The 23,614-nt window shown below is 37.9% G+C and overlaps 1 protein-coding gene and 1 long non-coding RNA gene across 5 annotated transcripts in view; one reads left to right on the forward strand and one right to left on the reverse strand.

Moving 5' to 3' along the window:
- Positions 1–23,614, reverse strand: part of LOC117161516 (beta-1,4-glucuronyltransferase 1) — a 59,436-nt gene that overhangs the window by 25,535 nt on the left and 10,287 nt on the right. Inside the window, exon 1 of one of the 3 annotated variants that reach the window (XM_076625696.1) lies at positions 2,463–2,604. The exons of the other annotated variants lie outside the window; for them this stretch is intronic. The gene's annotated coding sequence lies outside the window, so the exon portion shown is untranslated. Of the gene's footprint in view, positions 1–2,462; positions 2,605–23,614 lie in introns of those variants that run through there. 3 annotated transcript variants of the gene reach the window in all.
- LOC143303791 (uncharacterized) lies at positions 11,170–22,015 on the forward strand. Of its 2 annotated transcripts, XR_013060447.1 has the most exons (5): positions 11,170–11,297; positions 11,982–12,161; positions 12,517–12,822; positions 12,902–13,314; positions 21,032–22,015. It is a non-coding gene; the product is annotated as an uncharacterized LOC143303791 (long non-coding RNA). The 2 variants fall into 2 exon arrangements; XR_013060446.1 differs by lacking the exon at positions 21,032–22,015 and having other exon boundaries at positions 12,902–20,479.

Genomic DNA, 23,614 nt, shown 5'->3' on the forward strand with positions numbered 1-23,614 from the left:
AGCGTTATACAGTTACGGAGGACCTACGAGATAGGTCCAGGTCTAAATCTTCTCGAATTTTTTCCAAAGAAACTGCTGCGTATTCCGGCCTAAAATTTTGCAGAGATATCAACCACTATTGGAGGGAGGTACACCAATTTTTTAGCGAAGAAATCTGGAGGAGACTGTCTTTTAACGACATTCGTACGTTTCGACGATCGTCTTGAACGAACAAAAGATCTCAATCGATTTGTACTCTACGTCGGTGTGTTTGTCATGCAGATTCGAATAAAATATCCAGGTTATTTTCTAACTCGAATAACGAACAACAGATAAAGCTTAAGAAGACGATAGAATGAATTATAACGACGATTTCTGATCGAAACAAAACGAAACGCAAAAATCTTCCAAGTTATTTCTTATAGTCAGTTTAGTGTGATGGGAATTTTTCTAATTCCTCGCTACGATCTTTACTCGTGAAATAATAAAAAAGCACGCAAGGTAGTTTGAAAGTTGTCTAGGGCCATTTTCCTATCTACGTTTTTTCCATTCGATCGTCGCGGGATCGATGCACGCTTTGGTGTCGCGTACCATGAAAAAGCACGTGTACATGTCGGTCGTGTAACGATGAAATGAATTATGGAGCAGGGATACGGCTACTATACGAGTGTCCGTGTAAGACCACGTGATAACTGAGAGGAACGATTCAATTTGTATTATTTGTCGCTTAGATTTCTGACAATAACTAACGATAAGAGCCGTGATTTCTTGACTTCGTAAGATACAAAGGATGTTAAAAATGGATTGTCATTGGCATTTCAAAATTAATGGCAGCTAAAGGAAATGAAAGATCAACAAATCCTTCTGATACCGAGCATATTGGATGTCAGAAATGTTTAAACGAAAATTCAATTCTAAATGCAATATATCTGTATCTGCTGACACGCATTGAATAAAATTAACTGAAATTAACAATACAATTTAATTTATAAAGTTTCAGAGTAAAATCGAAACGAAAGATCTGTTCGATTGCTCCAGCGTTATTCAGACTTTTACGCTCGCTTGTCCTCTGAGCAAAAATCGAACACACCGAGTCGAGGACGAGGCTAGTGTTAAACGACTGACTCACCGCCTCATTATCGAGGCAACGGCCAAGAAATTACAGAGTTGTTCGCATCCTGACCGTTTCGCCTGGAAAGAGGCAACGAGTCAAGAAATCGAATCTTTTCTCCCGTACGATCGACAGACCGACGATGCTTTAACCGTCCGGGTCCACTCTGACCCAGTCGTTCCGTAACGTCTGTTTCAAAGTGCTGAACGTTCGATGGAAATCGGATACGTCATTTATTTTGAAAACTCGAATTCCAACTTCTTTCTCATTTCAATTCGACAAGATTCAAAGAAGCGGACAGAACTTCGCTGGAGGTCCGTTCTGACCCGGTGCGCGAAGAAAGAAGAAATTTGTCAAAGTTAAAAATCAAAGTCATAACAATAAAAAAAAAAAAAGAAGGAAAGAAAACGATTCTTGTACCGTCAAGGTTGCATTTAACGCGATAATTTTTATACTTTACGCAAAGCAGCTTAGGCTACCTTTTCGAGCGTCTAATTAATTCTAATTTGAAGTACGAACAGAGTTGAGTTCAGTTGGAGAGGAGGAGCAGGAGGTAAGAGACCGAAAGAAGGTTAAACTCGGGCTTTTATTATGATGGGAAGTGGTAATTGCTATGAATAGAATGTTGGCTGACAGTGTAATGAAACGATGATAGAATACAATGGCAGAGCGATGAGGAAACCAGGTGAAACTTGGGAAACACATTGGAACTTGCGAGCCACGTGGCATTTTGGCACGTTAATCGATTTTTTATGCCATAACATCGTACATACAGGGTGGTTGGTAACTGGTGGTACAAGCGGAAAGGGGGTGATTCTAGGCGAAAAAAGAAGTCGAAAATATAGAATAACAATTTTTCGTTCGAGGCTTTGTTTTCGAGAAAATCGACTTTGAATTTGGGCTCGGTACGCGTGCACTTTATCGCGTCTCGTTATAACGGATCTCACTGTAGATCGTTGTCTCGATGGAAAAATTAAAAATTTCATTTTTCTATGAACACGACTAGAGAAATAGATTCTGTAATAATTTCTAATTATATTCGTGAAATATAATATATAACGATATATACAGGGTGTGTCGACGGTACAACCTGGAGGGGGTATGGAATATGAAATACATTTTTTTCGCTCGAACCTCTGCTTTCGAGAAAATCGACTTTGAGTCGAAGGCACTAAGAAAAATGTATTATTTTATCAAATTCGTTAAAAGTCGCGACCAACTTACCGACCGATCAGTATCGTAATATATCGATAACGGTTTCGTATTATTCGAGCGTGTAACGTAAAGGCACATTCGTAACATTTCCCTTACAGCATCCATTGCTTTCTTTTTTTTTTTCTTTCTTTCTTTATTATTGTTTTATTTAACTTACTGTTTTAGTTCAGATTTTTATCGGATGCCGCGTGAAGCCCGTTAGAAAGAAGCGAATTCGCGTCTCCAGTCCGCAAAACGTTAAGAAAATCTTCTTCGAATATAAGCTAGATTAATAACACTGAATGAAAAGATCGATCGAACACATCCTTCGACTAATTCGTTCCACACTGGTTCTAAGACGAAGAAGATAGTAATATCTCTATCAATTTTATATTCGATTTCTAGCAAAACATTATACCGATAGTGTATCGTTTGCTATTTATCTTTTGCTATTTATCTTTTGCTTGCCATTTATTTTTTGTCCCCCTCTTACGTCTCGTTTTATACTTTAGGGGAGGAGTTTCTACGAATATTATTTTTCGTTTCTCGGAAGCATTCTATTTCTGTTTTATTAATTCTTTACTATTTCCTCTTACGATAAGATAAAGAATGTTCCAGTAATTCTTTCTCACCGAGTCTTCGATCCAACGATTCCCTTCAAGTTAGAGTTACTGGCTTGGCAACTAAGTGATTGCGGATTTTGTCATTAGGTGTAGTTGACAAAATCCGCAATCACTTAGTTGCCAACTCGATAGAATAGATATCAATTAACCTTGAGTTAAGGTGGAATTACACTTTGAAAGAACTCTGTTACTTTGCGCAAACTCTTTTCCTTAACGAATCAGTTTACATCGCGTAATTAGCCAGTTGTTCATAAATTATACCGTGCATTTGTTCCTTAATTAAATACAATGCTGTGATGTTCAAGTTAACAGAAAAGCTTAAATTTAATTATCCAAGGATAAACGAAACAATTCGACCTTCTTCGTCCTAATTACATTTCTTCTTTTAAACTAATAATTTAAATATCCTGTCAGAGTTTGAATTAATTGCGAATTACAAGACAACCATCTCTATGATATTCAGTAGAAAATAAATTGCACGCAGCAATTACACCGTGATGTACGTGCACGTGGGCAAATGCACGCGACTAGTGCACGCGATGGAAATTACAACGAAAAACATTTCTTTCTGTGAAATGTAATAATTGGCATCGATCGCGGATAATTACGAGCATAATAAATACCATGTTCAATATTTAGAATTGGTGGCCGGCTGTCGGAAATTGCGATTAATTAACGTCCATAAACATGGATGCGACTGGTTGTTTTTAGTTTGGAAATTTCTGTTAATTACACCGTGCAATTTGCCTTCGGCTGTTTAGTCACGGAATAAGCGCGAACAAGGCAACCGCGGCTTGAAATTTACGATATAAAGTGTAACTGTAAAAACTGGACGATATCTTTCTTTATCGTTTCTCCGTGTTCCGTAACATCGTAACGTTCCGTATATTTCGTCGCTTTATTTTATCTTCTCCTGCGATTAATTTAATTAGGAAAGTTAATTTTAAACATTGTTTATCTACAGGGTGGTTGGTAATCGGTGATTAATACAAATTTTTTTTCTTTTTTAATTTTTCCATCGAGACAACGATCTACAGTGAGATCCGTTATAACGAGACGCGATAAAGTGGACGCGTACCGAGCCCAAATTCAAAGTCGATTTTCTCGGAAACAAAGCCTCGAACGAAAAATTGTTATTCTATATTTTCGACTTCTTTTTTCACCTAGAATCATCCCCTTGCCGCTTGTACCACCAGTTACCAACCACTCTGTATAACTAACGACGTTTTAAGATTGAAAAAGTTGGTTGTTCCAGTCTCAAATTTAATCTGGTTCAAACGTGGGGTAGATTCGAGTTGAATTTCAGGCAAGTTTGGGTTAGTCGCATCGGGTTTTGAAACTAAATCGAGCTTCGATCAGCATTCGCTGACAGTTTATTGTTCCGTGAAGTATCTTTATTTTTTCACGTAGATTTACGTGCACTTTGAATCAGCTTGCATTGAAAAACCAAGTTTGAAGTGGTCTAACCCCAAACTTTGCTAAACTAATAGCATCAGCCACGGTCGCTTTCAATTATTTATCTATATTTTCTTTTTACACCATGAGAGTATCGACATGACAGCAAACAGATTTGGAATGCACCTTGACACGAAACATTCTTCGCTGCACGATTTCATAAAAACAAAGAGGTGTAGAACAAGACACGGATAAACGATGCATCGTTCTCAAGGATACATTTTCATTATCGAATTATTACCGCGCGACGAAGGACTCACGTTTGTCCGAGGAATAAAAAGGCCGATCGTTAACACGCGTTTCGGGTCGTCGATGACTTGGAGCATTGTGTAATACAGTATTATGTACATCAGGATTGCGCATAAACACTGTTTCATTACATAGTTGACGAGATCGTTCCTTTCGAATTTTCAAACCGGTCCTTCAAGTATGTTTTTACCACTCGGTATGTTTATACTCGGCGATCAAATTTTTTACTTTCAAACGCTGATTAGTCAGTACCGGTGCTCGAGAGTCTAACAAAAAGTAAAACTGCGCTAAAGTAGAAATAGCCAGGAAAGCCAAAATTGATGCAAACATAAAGGGAAACATTTGTTCGTTGGAGAATAAAATAAAATTGCTTTTTCTCAAAAAAAAAAAAAAAAAAAAAAGAAGAAGAAGAAGAAAGAGAAGAAGAAACCTCGAAAGGACCATTCGTCGTTATTCTTCGTTTTTGTCGACTCTTTTATGCTTCTACGATAACCTCTTGTTACTCTTATCCCTAAATCGACGGGGTGCGCGCATAGCCCACAAACTTTCAAGTTGAATTCTTTCGAAAACAAAGCGTCGTAGGAACAAATTTTATTCTATATTTTCCACTTGTTTTTTCACCTAGAATCAAACTGTCGTCGATCGTACCATGGTTATACTGACACGCCATATTCCTCTATGGGGAATCATGGAATCATCGAGAGTCGGGGAAATAGTTCGGAGCACGTGGTCGAGCCGTTCATATTACATGATTGCAGCTCGGGGGACGCGAGAGAGCAGTCGAATCGAGTTCATGGACGTAAAGCAGAGCAGAGAATGGCCCGATTGAAAGGTAGGATGGATCTACAGAGCATACGTGACATAGATGCGCATACTTGAAATGATCGACGTTAATGGGCAAACAACGTGAGTTACGCACTTAGTGCGGCGGTCATGGGGCAATTTAAACAGAGTCTGGCCGAGTAATTTGTCAGCTACCTGCGTGTACCGGCTCTGTACTGGTCCCCATAACGTTAGAGAGGGTCGTAAGTGGACCATGGTCGTTCTACGTGTCTTTGAACATTTGGACGGCGTAATCGAATGACAAAACATACAGTACGATGATTTAAAGAATATAATTGCATTTGCGTGGTCAAGCAACGAATAGTTTGTATTCGAGAGAAAATTGGTGAGATCCTATTACACACCAACTCCAATTATACAAACTATCTTGTGCACTGACCAGTTTCTTGGACAAATATTATACTTGTTTCCAGTCAACGAATAAATACAAGCTATTTGTCTGTCAAGAAACAACTATTTGTTTCTTGACCACGACAAATAGTTCATTCTTCCGTGACTACAATAAAGAATTTACAATTGTTCCTGGGACAGACAAATTGTTTGTTTCTTGTATCGCACGAATTCTAATTATACAAACTATTTTGTTCGCTGACCAGTTTCTTGGACAAATATTATACTTGCTTCCAGTCAACGAGCAAATAGTTGGTACTTGTTGCTCGACAGACAAATTGTTCATATTTGTACTACCACACGAACTGCGATTATACAAAATATTTTGTCCCCTGACCAGTTTTATATTTGATCTCAGTCAGATATTGTGATATATTCGTTAGCATTAAACTATTTGCTCCTCTGTGTGTTCATGTTACAGACAAATATTTTACAGACTAGGACCAAGTATAATATCTGACCGAGCAACTGATCAAGGGACAATTTTGTCCATTTCCAATAAACCATTTGGTTTACATATTTAAATATTAATATTTAAAAGAAAGTAATTACAACGATTAATATAAAATTCTATAGGATCTTATCGTCCCATAAAATTATTTCAGCATTTTTACTAAAAGTTTCATTTAATTACATATACAGGGTGGTTGGTAACTGGTGGTACAAGCGGAAAGGGGGCGATTCTAGGCGAAAAAAGAAGTCGAAAATATAGAATAACAATTTTTCGTTCGAGGCTTTGTTTTCGAGAAAATCGACTTTGAATTTGGGCTCGGTACGCGTGCACTTTATCGCATCTCGTTATAACGGATCTCACTGTAGATCGTTGTCTCGATGGAAAAATTAAAAAAAAAAAATTAAAAAAAATTTTTATTCTATATTTTCGACTTCTTTTTTCACCCCCTTTCCGCTTGTACCGCCAGTTACCAACCACCCTGTATATATGAGACAGTATATATCTTTTTAATCAATTTTAATAAATTTTTAATTAAAAAACAATTGTTTATGCTACAGTTAATTATACTACAGCCGTTTAATTCTTATCATTGGACAGATGGACCTAAAATTCAATTCATTAAGCCATGTTTTTGTTACACAGCTGAACACGTTTAATTCGCCTAATAATTACAGTTGCAGCAGCTCGACAATTTTTCTACCTATTATTTTTTCTTCACATAATAGCAGCTTACGTTCACATAGTTCATCTGCCATTGAATAAAATTTCGTTGCAATAAATCAAGGTCAAATAAATACACCACTACCATGATTATCCCTTTGTCCTACATGTTTCCTGCATTTACGGCATTCAAGGTCAAACGTATGTACTCTCAACTTTTTACAGGACGTAAGTAATTATTAACTCACTATGTTACGTACCATGAATTATCACTGATGACATTTCACATGTGAAATATATACGAACGCTATATTTGGCTGCTTGCCTAAGTCTCTCCCGGACTGCACCATTTTAAAGGTCAACCCGATTGCTGTTCTCCCCACTGTCCTCTTTATCAAAAGGTCCTATCCACCACCCTGAAACCTGAAGGCTGAAGAGTTCTGGTTTTCTGAGTTTTTATCGCCATCACTCTATGCAATCGAATTTTCTTCCAACAAGTGGAAATTTATTTTAGAAAACATCACGAGATCCCAGAGCCTCGTCACGGCGAACGTAGGATGAGGACAGACCAATGGAACTTTGACGGAACGTTGAAATAGATGAAAAGTTCATGGAGCATTGCAAGGATAAAAAAAAAGGCAGAAAAAGTACAGGCTTTTACCATATTCCAAGAAGAAAACACTTAATTCTATTATAGGAAGAATTACGATACTCGTGTCCCACTGCTTCTTAACAGTCGAAGCCTTCAAGATAGAGATAATGAGTCATAAGCCTGCTAACAATATCCTGATGACACGTAAATAGCATAATCGTTGGCTTCATTAGCGTAAGCAGCAAGATGAAGACAGTAAACGTTTGACAAGTTAATTTGTACACATCGTACATTACGATCAATCATGATCATTCGACCACATACGAACGTAAAATTCTTACAAGGGTTGTAAACGTCCGAGCAAACGTGATTTCTCCGAACAGTCGTGTCAATGCCACGTGTTACGAGAAAAATGTGGTTTAACAACCGAGTCATCGGTTTTTATTGGAGAGAAAAACGATGGAATCGATGTGGACGATTGTTGATGGGAGAACACGTGACGGAAAACGCATACAAACAGCTGGCTTCTCTCTGTTGAAACGTCCATTTAAACGAGAGGTTCATTGCACAATGAATCAGCTGTAATTTATTACAGGAATGGAGAATGCTCGTTACCGCGTGTCTGGAAAATACAACATGGATGGAAAGGAAAGTTGTTTCGCGCTTCCACCTAATTACCTTAATTCAACTATTTAATTATCCTCTTCTCTCGTTATACCAAATCAGATACAAAGTATCGCGTAAATGACTTAAACGAAGTTTAAAAGGATTACTCGCTTTCTACAAGAAATCTCATAGCAGATGGTTAGACGAATCTGTTAAACAGCATTTGTATGGTTTCATTAAAAAGCTGACCTCTGTTCGGAGCCGCGATACTTGGCAAGTCGCAAGCGGAAAATAGTCCTTCGAGCGACTGACTATCCATTTGCCAAACATTCACTCGACCAGTCTGCCGGGGTCCTTGCTGAACCCTATGAGCGTGTTCATAAATTACGACCAGGCTAAACAGCTGCGGGTTAGCCATTGCTAAAAAAAGTGTGTAATCGCCAACAATCGATCGTAATTATCACGATCGTGTAAGTATCGTTATTTACGAGACCTTACACAACCTAATAGGTCCTAATGGTACTAGAGAAAATTAGCCTAATCCAGCAGTAGACCTAAAGACGTCGTGTTTGTACGTGTCGTATTGTTAGTTTCGCAAGCTTTCATTCTGACCCTTTTTTCACCTGGGCTGCATCGCCGATGTGTTCGAAGAGAGGTGGTGCGTTCAGAGGGCAAGAGGTAGCAGGTGAGCGACCGGTCAAAAAGCCACTCTAACGTTGGGACACGTAACAAAGGGCGACACAGAGAGGGAGAGCCTCGACGTAATCGATAAAGTCAGAAAGGAAAATAAAAGGTGACGTTGCAAACGGCCGAACGACTATAGCGATATTCGTTGGATGAGCGTCGTATTAAACATTTATTTCCTGATAATCTGGGTCGATTTGTCGGCCAACTTGTGTCGCCTATAGTGCAGCCAAATACGAACATTTCGTGACATCTGACTCCAAATACATTTCGGTATCTCAATTTCTATTATTCAACATTTGTTCCACAGTTTCACCGTTTATTTCGCTCCTTTATCCTTTTGTCGTCCTATTTATCCGGTTCTGCTCCACTCTGACCAAGTCTACGAAGTTCTTCGGGCTATCTCAGATATCCGGACACGATCTGAGCACGCAATACGCTCCTTGGTGTCTGTAGGGTTCGAATAAGAGGAAGCTGGGCTAGAACCCAGGTCCTGAGGTAGCATCCAGGTTCAGGATCCGGAGGAAATGAAGAAGAAGAAGCAGGTTCTGAGGTACCTGGATTCTGAGGTACCTGGATTCTGAGGTACCTGGATTCTAAGGTACCTGGGTTCCGAGGTACCTGGGTTCCGAGGTACCTGGGTTCCGATGTACCTGGGTTCCGATGTACCTGGGTTCCGATGTACCTGGGTTCCGATGTACCTGGGTTCCGATGTACCTGGGTTCCGATGTACCTGGGTTCCGAGGTACATGGGTTGTGAGGTACCTGGGTTCTGCCCAGGCTTCTTTATCCTTCGATTTCCCGTGTGCTCCGGGCCTTCTTCGTGCTCCTTTCTGATCTCACTGCATTTGCTCGTTCGTCCCTAGCTTCTGTTCGATCCGATGAAACAATATCAGCCATAGTCGTTTACCAAACGCGAATCTTTCACGATGCTCTCGGACAAATTGCGGAGAGACAAGAAAATAAAGAAAAAGCTTACTTTCCGAGCGTAGTCGACACGAATTCCCTTTAAAAGCGCACGTGGTGCGTCGCTAATTGGATTACGCTCGATAAGCGTAGGACTCGCTGTGACACGGGCTTCGAACATGTTAAGAAAATCAGATTTTGCAATCGGTTACGTACGTATCCTCTGCTATCGACTACCAGCGATCTCGAACGCTCGCGTAAGCCACAGAAAAATTTCGTTCTTCGAATCTTCCCTTTCCACTGTGCATTCTACCGAGAATCACCTAGCCCACCATTTATTCCACCTGTTGCAGCACATATAAATCCATATAAATATGATAAATTCCCCTTTGGATGTTTTATAAATTACGTGCTGTCGCTTGACCAAGTGAATTCTAAAGCGGACAATTTATCAAATTTTTGTTCGAAAAGAATATTAGAAATCATAGACGGAGAATACCGATGAATACTTGTTCCTTCCTTTGTGGAAGGAACAAGCTGTGAACTGCGTCTCGCCAATACAATTTTTCAATTAGCTATCGATATGATTCGCGAGTAAAAATTTACGGGAACGATAACTTTATCTTTTCTTATTTTATGAATTTGTCATCGATCCACTTTACTGGCTGATAGGAAATATTTTATAAATAAATCGCAGGCATAGTATCCTAATGCCCGATCACGCTGTCGAACCTGAATTACCTGAATTATGTTTCGGCTAACGATACGCTGGAAACTGCTAAAACAAATAAAGATCGGTATTACTTTGAAAAAAGACCAGATTGAAGATTGAAAAATAGACGGATCGACTACTTGCAGAGGAAATATTAATATTACAAATCGCCAAGAAAATGTTACTTCACGGTATTGCGTTACTATCTATTGGGTTGACAACTAAGTGATTGCGGATTTGTCAATACCGCCTAATGACAAAATCCGCAACCACTTAGTTGCCAAGCCATCCTATTTTATTTTCCATGTCTTGTGTGTTTTTGCGTATCGTGAGCTTTTCTGCGTCCTTAATTTTCCCACAGACGCATTAGTGTGATCACCGTTGCTTATCCATCTAGACAAGATCGTACTAGCAAATGTAATAATTAAAATTTCGCGTCACGACCACGCCTCGCCTTCTCGCGTGTTAACGAGCGAATGATTGGTATTGCAGGAGTTTCGTTACGTTTGTGTGAAAAGGCATTCTAAACGAGGCTTCCATGGCATTCAACGAAAGCACGGCTTAATCTTCGTGCGAATCTAATTGCGCCAGTCGATTGCAAACTCGTTCATTATCCTCACCTCGCGTCGTACGTCACGGTTCGATGACTAATACGCGTTATCGCCTAGCCTGGTTTATAAACGAATCGCGAGGCGTGCAATAATACATGTCGTAAAAATGACGAACATAAAATAGACGAGTGACGTATGACGCGTACGCTAGCTTGCGATTAATGATCAAACGTATCCCGATTTAGACTGCACGCCTCTCGCGTTTTGCTTTTAATAAGACAATTTTGCGTAAGTATTTTTAATAACCACGTGTCTTTTAAATCTTTTGCAGAATGTCTCGTAGAACTTTTGTTTCGATTATGCGAGTCATGCGACTGTAATTTTACCAGGCCTGGTCAGACGACCGGTTTCAAAGTTTCATCTAATATTGCACGTTCGTTGCTATTTATTTAATTTAATTTACAGAAAGTTATTTAAGTAAAGTTAAGTAAAGTAGGATTTTTAATTAGATTTTGAAATCGTTTGACCGGGTACTGGTGAGGTTCGCGTTAATTAATCTTCCGATCAACTTGCAGAATCGCTCCTTCCTCATTGATCTCGATGATTTTTTGATATATTATACAAATCGATAATTTGAGCAACTTTCCTCTCTGCATGATACCTTAATTTCCGCTTAATTTCCGAGATATTCGCAAGGAACTATAGGTGCTGCTTGCGCACGAGGCCTTTAAGATGGCGACCGACTCTCGTTTATGAACAGGAGATAAATAATATACGGTATATAATAATAAATAATGTAATAATATAAATAGTAAGATACATAATATATAATATAAACAGAACCAATACCACAGGCGCACAATTATGGACAGAAGTGAACCCTAGACGTACCTGCAGCTTTTCGCGAATATCTCGAAAACTAAGCGCGATCGATGGTTGTAAGTATAATGAAAACTTGTTCAAAATTTCCAGCTCTACGACATATTCAAAAATTATCAGAATCGGAGAAGACGGATCTATAAGTTTTATAAGTTCACCGGGTTTCCTCCAGACTAGATAATATAGCATTTTCTTGATAGATGAATACTATAGATCAATTACAGTGTTCATAAAAAAAAAAATGATCATAAAACCAAGCAAATCAGTCTTTTCGTAAGTACCAATTTCATACTTCGATCACAGTATTCACCAAATAACGCAAAAATCATAAAATCGACAAGAACGATCTTCTTTATAGCACCCAATATATATTCCAATTGCGGTAACCATGGCAAGTCACAAAAATCATAAAATCAAGCAGAATAGTCTTCCCTTTAGTATCCATTTTATACTACAATCACAGGGCTCAGCAAAAAATCCCAGAGGTCGTAAGATAACCGAAAACGAGCTTCTCGTGTTTCCTCCCTATATATATGTACATAGTTGCCAATTTAAATCGCGATTGGCACAGTAGACCAAACAGTCGTTCTTTCAACTCCTGTGTTGCCATCGATCCCGATTTTTTCAGGGTAAAAAACAAAAACGGTCGAACGTGGCCGTGCGTGAAAGTTTTTCGATGTATCGGGTGCACGAAATCCGAGAGCGACCCAGGTGCACGCACCAGTGCACCAGAGTACCCGATATCCCGTGGGCAATTTCCATTTGGTCTGGCGATTTTCACAACGACCGAGTCCCTTTAATACGCGATCGAAGCCTCACCGGCAATTTATTAAATTATTCGAGATTATATAAATCAGGCTAATGCCTATTGGCACATCTTCCGAGGCTTACGTAAGAAGCACGCTCAGCTGGAATCTGTCAGGTGTCCGCCTTCGTAACTATCGAGATTCCTAAGCGATCCAGCCTGCCACTGGATCGATCATTAAATTAATTTGATTCTTTTTTTTTTCTAGGAAATTTTTCATAGCGTTTAAAATACCGATCTATCGATAACGATTCTTTCGTTATGTAAGGTGATCGTTTCCCTTACCGACTGTACCTGTGGCGGCACATGAGTTAGAGGTCAATTCAAATCATGTTGTTGTTTTGCCTCGGAGTATCAAGATCGTTAGGATACACGTAATGTAAGAATAAATAAACTCTGAGCAAAACAATGTCGTCGTTACGTGCAACCGTCGAACAAAGACGAATTTGAATTTTTCGACTCTGCCTCGATCGGTATAAATAAACGGGCGCGATCGCGAGGAAATTAGTTACAGTCAGTCGTCGATCAGTTATCAACCAGTTATCAACGAATTATCAGCGATCTAATTAAGGAGTCATTAGCGATCCGATTTTACGACTTATACACTTTCTTAGCGAATCGGTTAGTACGAGCGTTATCTGTATACTAATTTATCATTTTAAATATATTCGACGGTTTCAACAACGAGCAATCTCGTCCATTAAACCTCACCGGCCAACCATCCTCTAAACATAACCTCTACTCGTAGTAGTTCTCGTAATAGTACTCGTAAATAGTTCTTTCTTTTGCGATTCTTTCGAATCATTTAAAAATCATCGAAATGTTGAAAATCCTCGACATGTGAAATATAAAAAATCGGCAAACTGAAAATGCAAAAAGCTCGGATGATAAAAAATTCTTCAGTAGTTATTACCAACTACTAACAAACTTTTCCTACGCTGGTTTTTCGTATCATCAAAAAATCATCGAAATATATGCAACGCACGTCGAAAATTCGTACCAGAGGATTAAAAAACGCTTCGTATTAAAGTCTCGGCGCATGCTACGGTTCAAAGGCAGACAATTTCGACCTTAACGACGTGCTGGACGATGTACAACGAACGGACGTGCAGGTAGATTCAGCGGGTCCAGGTAGTGTAATTTTTTTTTAATTATTTTTTTTTATACTTCCGTTTTCATTTTCTTTTTTCCCCTCTGCCGACCATAAATTATTCAATGCTGGGCTACGGGCGGACATTCGAGCTTTATTAATCCGCCATGCTGCTTTTTTGCTAATAAATCCTCCCCCGTTTTCCCTCCCGCCGGTATTTTTTTCTTTTTTCTTTCGCTTAATTAACGCTCCGAGGAACGTGTTTCATTTGAACCCTCTCTTTCTACTTTCATCGTTGAAAACTCGCGATAAAATTGTTTCCTTCGGATGGACAGTCGTGACGAAAAAAGCTTCACGTACCCCTTCCACGATTAAATAGAAACGTTCTCCAATGACCGAAGAAAATACCACTTTAATAATAAATTTTAACGAATACCATGCGACATAGCGTAATGCAATATTTCATCCAGAATATAAATTAACAAAAAGTACGGTATAACGTGTTTCTGATATTTTTCATATTTTTTAATATTAATTTTTAATATTTTTGTATATGCTATATATAATATCTTATATTTAATTAACTCGAACAAGGAGAACGTCACCCATATTTGGGTTACGGGGCCCCCACGGAACCATAGCCGTCATATAGATATGGGTGACACGGCGACCAACGTGTTAAAATTAATAGCAACTTTTGAAATACTAACTGCAACAAAATATAATTATCCACATTATGTGAACCAGTCTGAAGCTTTTCTCTTTCGAAAATCCATCCGATCTATAAATATTCTACCGATCTATAAATATCGAATCGAGTCTAGTTACTGCCCACGGCAGACTAAAATAGCGAAACAAAGCAAAGCCGATGAAAATTTTTTAAATACACCGACAAACAGTCCCGAAATAGGATCAGCGCCAGCTGATTCGAAGAACGCCATATTGTCAGCCTGTTAGGTACTTCCCAAGCACCCCACTACTGTGTCGGGTAGCAACAACTCTGGTCTCGGTACTTTTAGAGAACAGGTACGCAACTGGGTACCACAGATTTTTCTCGCGTCCGGTTCTTACGACTGCTCGTCAGGCTAAACATCACTTTGTCCATGGCAACGCATTAAACGTTGTAGCAGGAAACGAGTCCGCGCGATTATTTATAGTACGTTGGCATGCGCTGGTTACCCGTTATTTCATCAGCCAGCAACGCGACGTAATGAATAATACGATTTTCAAGGGCCGCCTCTCGCTCTGCTTGACGTTATCGAGGACGCTTTATCGATGTCCGATCGCCACACCCTCTACGCCTCCTTCCATCCTGCAATTGTCCCTAGCTTCCGCCGGTAAATGCCGCATGGAGCTATACTTCTTTATTCGTCGATCCAAATTACCATTACCATCGTTTCTTGTTACTGGACTCTGGTGTTTTCTGTGTTTGCCGTATGGCAAATTTCCCACAGCTTCGTACGTCGATCTTCGTTCGCCTCACAGGTCCAAGCGTCTGGGCCCTTTCTTTTTCGACGTTTCTCTAGACTTTGCCGCGCGATCTATGGTTCCCTACGCCTAACCTGTAAAGTTGGCAACTAAGTGATCGCGGATTTTGCCATTAGTTGCTGTTGAAAAAATATTTTGTCAATGCAACCAATGCAACAAGCGAATCGCATCTCCATCGAAAAATGCCATATTTACAAATTTGTATTCGCACCTATAGACGAAACTCGTTACATCGTGTTGGAAACTATACCCTTTTTTCATATTTTCACTTCGACTTCAAACAAGATTCGTCTCTTCGTTGATTTACTCGATCGCCACTTTGTATACGACGGTTGAATACGTAGAGCAACGATTGTCCTATCTAACGGTGGAGGTAGTTCGCGATGGGAAAAGTTGATGAGAAATGGTGGATCGCTGGAGGGTGTAGTTGAAAAAACGTATAGGCGATCGTAAACTCGTCCCATGTGGACTATCGCTGGTGGTAACGGACTGAGGAACCGTGAACTTGCCCATTAGAATTTGTAAGGCTTCCCCACCGCGGTGAAAACGTGGTCTGCCTCGGCTTGGCCTGTACGAGACTTCTGCTCAAGGTTGTCGCGGGAGTTTAACCGGTTCTGAAACTATACACTCGCGCCTATTCCTTGTGCCTCGTTCCACGTATTACAACGCGAGTCATTAATGTCTGTCTGCTCGTTCTTCGTCCGTCCCATCTGTTCCCCTCTTTCTTACTTTCGAAGAAAGTGTCATGGCAAGTGACTTCTGAACGCCATCTACCAATTTAATCTTAGTGAATTAACAGACCGATCGAGAAACGATCGATAACAAATTTTCTCTTCGGGGCATCTACTTTTTCGTTTCTCCACAGTTTACGTCTTCGCTCTTCTCTCTGCCCTCGCTGTCTTTGCTCGCTCGCTCCTACATTTTCGCCTGCTTTGAATAGGCCAATACGAACTCGACACCAAATTTCCTATTTAGTTGATCTACGTTTCTCTGTATTCTTCGTATTCTATCGCGTATCTTGCTTCAGCTGTGCGCATTTGCCGAGTGCAGCTTCCTGCTTTTCGATGGAACAATTTAGTAATAATTGTAACGATCGAGCGAACTAATTTTCTTAACTAAAGCTAGCAAGAAATTCGACCATCTGACGATTCGTTGCTTTGCTGTTTCCATCGAAGTGGCGACGGAGAGTGGCTATCTCAGGCAACTAAGCGATTGCCTGCCACCTAATGACAAAATCCGCAATCGGTGGAAGGGATAAAATTGGCGAAAGATATAGCGATCTGACGTGACTCGTTTTATTATCCTTCTTAGGATGACGTTTCTGGGTTTTCCTTGATTAATTATTTTTTCCTCGTTCGAGGTCTCGCAAACACGCGACGTGAATAAACTTGTTATTCCTGAAAAGATCCCGCGTCCTCGTTTCGTTAATCTAGCTTCTGTTTACCCCTGGCAAACATTAATTATCCATTTTTAGTCTGCTCGACGAATTTGTCGTAAGAGCCGAGGAATCGAGTAAATTCGATCAGAAATATCAGCATCCGCTTCGCAGTGGTTTTCTACTATTGGGCTGGCAACTAAGTGATTGCGGATTTTGTCATTACCACCTAATAAAAAAAGCCGCAGTCACTTAGTTGCCGACCCATATAGCTTTTTTACCCTGTAAGAATTATTCTAACACTTTACCGGCCGATAACCGATTGACCGATTTTTATCGTCGACGCTTACCGACTGATAATCTATTATTTGGTTTTTTGTCGCCGACGCTTACCGACCGATAGCCTATTAATCGGCTGTTTCTTGTCGACAATCTTTCTCATTAAGCGAGCAGTGATTTGTTATTTAGTACCCTGGTCAGTTGCGTCAGTCGCGTTGCTCCGTAAGCTCCCACAGTTTTATACCAATTTGAAAAACTTACCGTTCGCGAGGAACGAAAAGAATGGTATTGGAGAGTCTAAACGGAAACAGAGCCAGCGCTAGGGAGAATCTGCGCCTGAGCTACCGGTCGGACGTGCGTATGCTGTTGAACCGCTAACGGTCGGTAAAGTGTTAATTGCCTGTTCGATAAATTTTTTAGAACAGCTATAGAATCGAATAATTTTAGCAAAAGGTCTGCAATTCGATACGGTTAACTTTATGATTCATTTTAACGTGGCTTTCTCAATATCTCGTTTGATTATCATTTATTTCGCGTATAATGGAAGTTTCTAATTTCGAAGGACACACGAAAGTAAACGAGGAATTTTTTTTTTTTTTTTTCGTCAAAAAAGCTAGTCGATCGACTACATTATGTTGAAGGAGATCGAGTCACACATTTTCTACTCTCTGCCTTTCTTGTTTTCTCTCGTTAAATGAAGTCACGCTAATTACGCAATGATTAATAACGCGTGTGTCACTTACACGTTAGAAACTTCGCGTGTCACGTGAACTATGATGAAACCGAATCGTTGACACAAGTAAGCCGGATTCGGTCCAATTGACGTCTGAAATTTAACAAACAGGTATAACACGTCACTAGCGTGATCATCACGATCCATCAATTTACATTAACCGATAAACGTTTGCTCTCTGCAAATTTTCCGCTTCGATTTCCACGGAAACGAGACACATGTTATTTAACTAAACAACCAAAGGCGAACGATTGCGTCAATTTACTTAATATCGCACGTTTGTTCAAGCATGAAAAAAACGCGTGATTTTGATAGAAAAGAGAAATTATAACGCTGGAAAAAATTCACATTTTCGATGTGTGTATTACCTTATTTTATCACATCGTGTAAATGTCTTCGTAAATATCTCCACTCTTAGAGTGAATTTTTGAAAATATCTCAGTTTACGCTAGTTTTTCGAAGATACTTTGCCCTTAACAATTTTTCAGCCACACGCTCTTGAAAAATTATCAGAAAATTTTTCAGAAATTAACAAACTCAAATCAAATGAACAAACACCTTCTTATCTTTTCGTAAAAACTTGTTCTTATCAAAAAGTTCCCATATAAGAAAAAAATTTTTTACGAAAAGGTACGAAGGTATCTGTTAGATTCTGGAAAATTTTCTGATAATTTTTCAAGAGTGTGTAGCTCGATATAGATATATATACTGCTTTGATTCTGATTGTCTTTGATTCTCTCCTTTCGAATTGGAAAAGAATTTCAAAACAGCAGAAAAATTATTTCAACGTGAAATTTTTGACGCATTTTCAACTGCTGATATCTCACTTGTATATTGATTTTGTCAATACCACCTAACCACAATATTAGCAATCACTTAATTGGCAACCCAATATTATTTGAGAAACTTTTCGTCGGTAAGCGAGAATTTTTAATGAGACAGAGATAAAGATAAATTTCTTGCAAAATTTGTACAGCCGTTCTGAATTTTAATGTTGGAATACATTAATCGTGTTCCTCTATATTCGAACGTTAGAATTCAGTATCACTGTACAAATGTTAGAATATTTCATTAAAAATTTTCGCATGTTAATTACTGATCAAATGTTTGCCAAATTATCCAAAGTCAATTAATATATGGTAATTGTTGAAAATGACAAGGTGAGTTCGTGCTCGCCATCCATATGCAGATGCGTTAGTTATAAGAAATAGTAACTAGAAGATGGTCCTAGTTACAATCGATAGATTTAATCGATAGGCTCAAGATGCTTTCTTATTTTTATCCCTAGTTTTAGTAAGCACGTGCAATAAAGGTTCTTTTGGCTCGCAACGGTGTGATAGATTTATCCATTCAATAAAATAATCAATAATAATTGTGATCCTACCTCTGAGTATAGAAATAACAACAGTGATATTAGAAATCATAGGAATTGTGCAACTTTTTCAAGCAAATACTTTTCTCTTTGTATCATTGGGAATTTTTCAATCTAACATAACCTGTATGAAATTGCTAACAACTACATGCGCGTACAGCTCTGGTTCGTATAGCTTTCTGCAAGTTTCCGAGCTGCGTGCCCGACGTTTATATTTCACATTTGTTAACCGTACGTTGCTAGGCGAGGAGAACGTGGCTGCAGCCTCTGATCGTTTCGAGATAATTATATTCGAGATAATATCCAGAGCGATATACACAACGTGCAGACACTGTACAAACTCGTTCCTACCATTCTTACTACATATGTGCGTATGTACTTTGCAATTCGATACAACGATGTATTCGTATTATATCATTCAATTAAAAAATATTTCCAATCAGACAAGCGACTTCTACTAATTTTTTTTATTTATTATTATTATTTATTATTATTTATTTATTTATTTACTACTTCTTGTTCGTGTTAACTATATTTGTAGGAATTATATTTATCGTTTGTTAATTTATTAATTATTACTTAATTTATTTATTTCTATCTTTTTATTACGTTTCTTTATTATTATTATTTATTTGCTTATTACCATTGTACATTATTTGTTACATTTATCATTCACTTATCTCTTGCTATTTATCGAAATACTATTTATCGTTTCTGAAAACGGAGGATCGTAGAAAATTGCTATTACGTTTCGTAAAATTATTATTCATAAATAACATGTGCGGTAGCGCGATACCTGTACTTTTCCAATAGATCCAAGTGTTTTAGTATTATGTACACAGTTCAACCATTTGTACTATCTTAGATCGAAGAAAAAAGAGGATACGTGCAGGAAATTGAAGGTTGTTTAAGTTGATTTACGTTGTCGATAAGTAGAGTTAAAAATCTTGTTGATCGTATCACGTCAGTTTCCGTATCATTAATTATCTCCTACCTTCTCCTGTGCTTCCTCCGTGCTAATCGTTAAAATTCTTTTTCCCCCTCTTCTTCTTCTTTTTCTTTTTTCTTTCTTTTTTTTTCTATTTGGAACTGTACCAGCAATTTCTGCCTCATTATACGGAATAATTAATACAGACGTTCCTTCGTGCGATAAACAGGACGTTAAAATATCTATTGCAATCCTAGAGATTCCTTTGTGGATGACTATACTCGTTACTTAGTTACCCACTGCAAATAGATTCGACTCATTAAATCGGTGGGGCCATTAATTGGATTTGATTGCTTCATAGGACATTAATCTTTCAATGTATGACTGTTTTTCAGACGAGAGAACGTTTTCCACCGATTCTTTCAAATATTTTCTTTGCTCGAGAAATATCTTTATCAAAGATATATCTTTCTCTTTCTAGATGTATATCGGTTGGCAACTAAGTGATTGCGGATTTTGTCATTACCACCTTTATTCATTATTACCATTTTGTCATTACCACCTAATGGTAATAATGAATAAAGGCGGTAATGACAAAATCCGCAATCACTTAGTTGCCGACCCAATAGCATAGCATTGTGTATATTTTCAAACTGAGAATTTTCACTTCCACGTGTGATTTTGAATATTTTAATGTTCATGCAGAGCAAGAATACCATCGTATTACACATATTATAAGTATTCCATATTTATTATTTCTTCACAAAAAAAAAAGAAGAAAAATCTACATAACCTTCTTCAATGTTGAATCTTTTAATGTTCATGCAGAACAAAAATACAATCGTATTACACATATTATAAGTATTCCATATTTATTATTTCTTCACAAAAGAAAAGAAAAGAAAAATCTACATAACCTTCTTCAATGTTGGACGAATATATGATTCAAATTTTTAATTGAAATATCTTCTAATTTCTTTGTGAAAATACCATAAGAATTGAATTAATATCTTCGTGAAATCTATACTTCTCTAAAATTCAAGCATTGATATAATGTTTTATATTTGTCGAAGATATGCTGCAAAGAATATAAGAGGGATTCGCGTTATGGAAATTCGTGGAAATAGCCATTGAAGTATCTATACAATAAATGTTCAAAGGCACTGAAACGAGAAGGGAAAAAATAGAAATAGACTTTTAATGTTGCGAAATCGTTTGCTCTGATATATCTTTCAATTGGAAAGTCAAATACGGATTCTAATTGGAAACTCAAACATTGCGTTTAATAATTGGATTGGAAAGTCGAGCTGCGCACTACTACCTTCTGCAAACAATAGGACACGTATTATACTTCTTGCATCTTCTACGAGCTTTTAGTCGTAGTGTGTATTTGTGAACGAAGATTTCAACTATTCACAGGTAAACTCTATTATTTGTCGAAGCATCGACGATGCTTCGCGAAGAGAAATTTTCATACAAAATTTTGTATAAAATCGTCTCTTATATTTATGACTGTTGTTCGTATCAATTTCAATATCGATGAATTTACTAATTTTTTTAATGGAATTATACAGAGCGATTCATATAACTCGAATAGGTCAAATTTACATTGTAATTGAAATTAGGAATATCTTGCAAATTAACCATTTCCCAACCACTGTATTTTTTTTATATAAAATATTAAAGGAATTCGAACAATATATTATAAAAACAATTACATTTAAATTAACGATGTAAAATTAACGTACCATACGACATGTCCAATTTTGTCACAATAGTTTTCGAAATTATGAAGGAGAAAATTCTCAGCTTTAAAACGTCCGAAAAATTGCAAACATCCTGTATAATAGTATGCAAATACATTGACTGATAAAGCAAGTTTAAAATTCATGTTTATGTATAATAGCTATTATACTGCATTAATAGTACCTTATTGTAGTGGACATCTTTTAGAATATTGATAACACTTAGGATAACAGTTAAGATAAGTTTAGAATATTGTTAACACTTAAGTTAAGATATATTACCTACCTAATTTAATTGTTTCTGTCAAATATAATTCTGTTTTCTCAAATTTTTGTGTCTTTTATACTACTTATCCTCAGAGTCTCATTTATATCTTTTTTAGAGGACCTAGACGCAACATAATTACGAGGCGTAATTAAGTTTTGATAAGGCCACCTAACCTTAAAATGTTCTTTTATCCTTCGCTGTATCCGCTGATTCAGAACCACAAATAGTCACCAAATAACCACCGTGAAGATATCAAATCTAAAAAATATCATAAACCTCACGAAATTTCCGAAAAATATCCCTATATCGAGTCACCAAGTAGCAAGAAAGTCCCAAGAAGGTGCGCTGCAGTTTCTCTGCGAAGGATTCTTACCCTATCGGCCTGTTAGCCGAGTTCAGAACCGCAAATATGTGATCTAGTAACCATTGTGAAAGTTTACAATCTAAAAAGAATTCCAGTCCTACAAAATCGTCAAAAGGTATTTCAATATCGGATCACCAAGTAGCAAGAAAGGCCCAAGAAGGTGCGTTGTAGTTTCTCTGCGAGAGATTCTTACTATTGCAGGCTGTTAGCCGAGTGTAGCGGGAAAGTGTGCTGTGGAATCCCAGGGAACCGTGAAAATGGGGAAAGTCTAAGAGGTCTGGCCACTTTCTTCGTCTTTAAGGCGGCCGTGCATTCTTTTCCAGTAGTCGAAAGTAAAACTGGCCGGGCCTGTGGGTGTCAGTAGGTCGGATGAAAGTGTTACATAATCGTTACATCAGGCCAGCCTATCGTGCGAATGTATACACACGTGTTATCTTCGAATCAGGATCACACAGATGGCATTATCTCGTTATATCCAAGAAACGAGAATAGCAGAGAGAGAAAGAGAGTAGCAGAGGAAAAAGATAGGGAAAGGCGAAGAAGAGTCGTGAAAGTAATCACGCACTTATGTACATACTTGGGAAGCTTGTTGATACGCTTCCTAGGAAAGGAAGCTGTTACTGGGCCAAAGGAAAATAAAAAAAAATAGCTAATTGAATTGTTCTAGAAAGATATTTAATTCACTTTTCTTTTTTTTTTTTTTTGTTACGAAACTAGACATTTTTTTGGAGCCAATAATTTCTCTATGAAGAAGTTCTTCTTAGAACTAATTTTCATTCTCCATGAAGGTGGAAGATTGTTTGGAAAATTAGTTTGGGAAACATATGAACTTGTGACACATCAGTTTCATAAAATTGGAAAAGTATTTTTAAAACTATTCAATTTTCAACCCAAGTACCTTGATGCCTTTTTTTATAGAGAATAAAAAGACGCGGCCAGTAGTGTGTAACAAAATATATAGTACCATTTGGAGCCATTAAGGTCCCTATAAAACCTTTGAAACTCCTGCACGTCCCTGACGGACGTACAGTGGCTGGCGAACGTATTCGTACAATTTGCTACAGAAAACTTTTATGCGTATAATTGTACATGTTAGATGAAATATTTTGAAATTTCATTAGCGTTATAAGGAAACTCGATTGCCATTATTACATTCAGTTTGAACCCAATCTAAAAATATATACACACGAGTACTACCTCATTTGATAATTTTGCAGTTCCAGTTCTCGTAAAGAAAATGTGTTGTAAAAAAGAAAAATTCCTAGTTTTCTTTTTTTAA

Source organism: Bombus vancouverensis, chromosome 16 (genome assembly GCF_051014615.1).
Source record: "Bombus vancouverensis nearcticus chromosome 16, iyBomVanc1_principal, whole genome shotgun sequence".
In the NCBI taxonomy this organism is placed as follows: domain Eukaryota; kingdom Metazoa; phylum Arthropoda; class Insecta; order Hymenoptera; family Apidae; genus Bombus; species Bombus vancouverensis.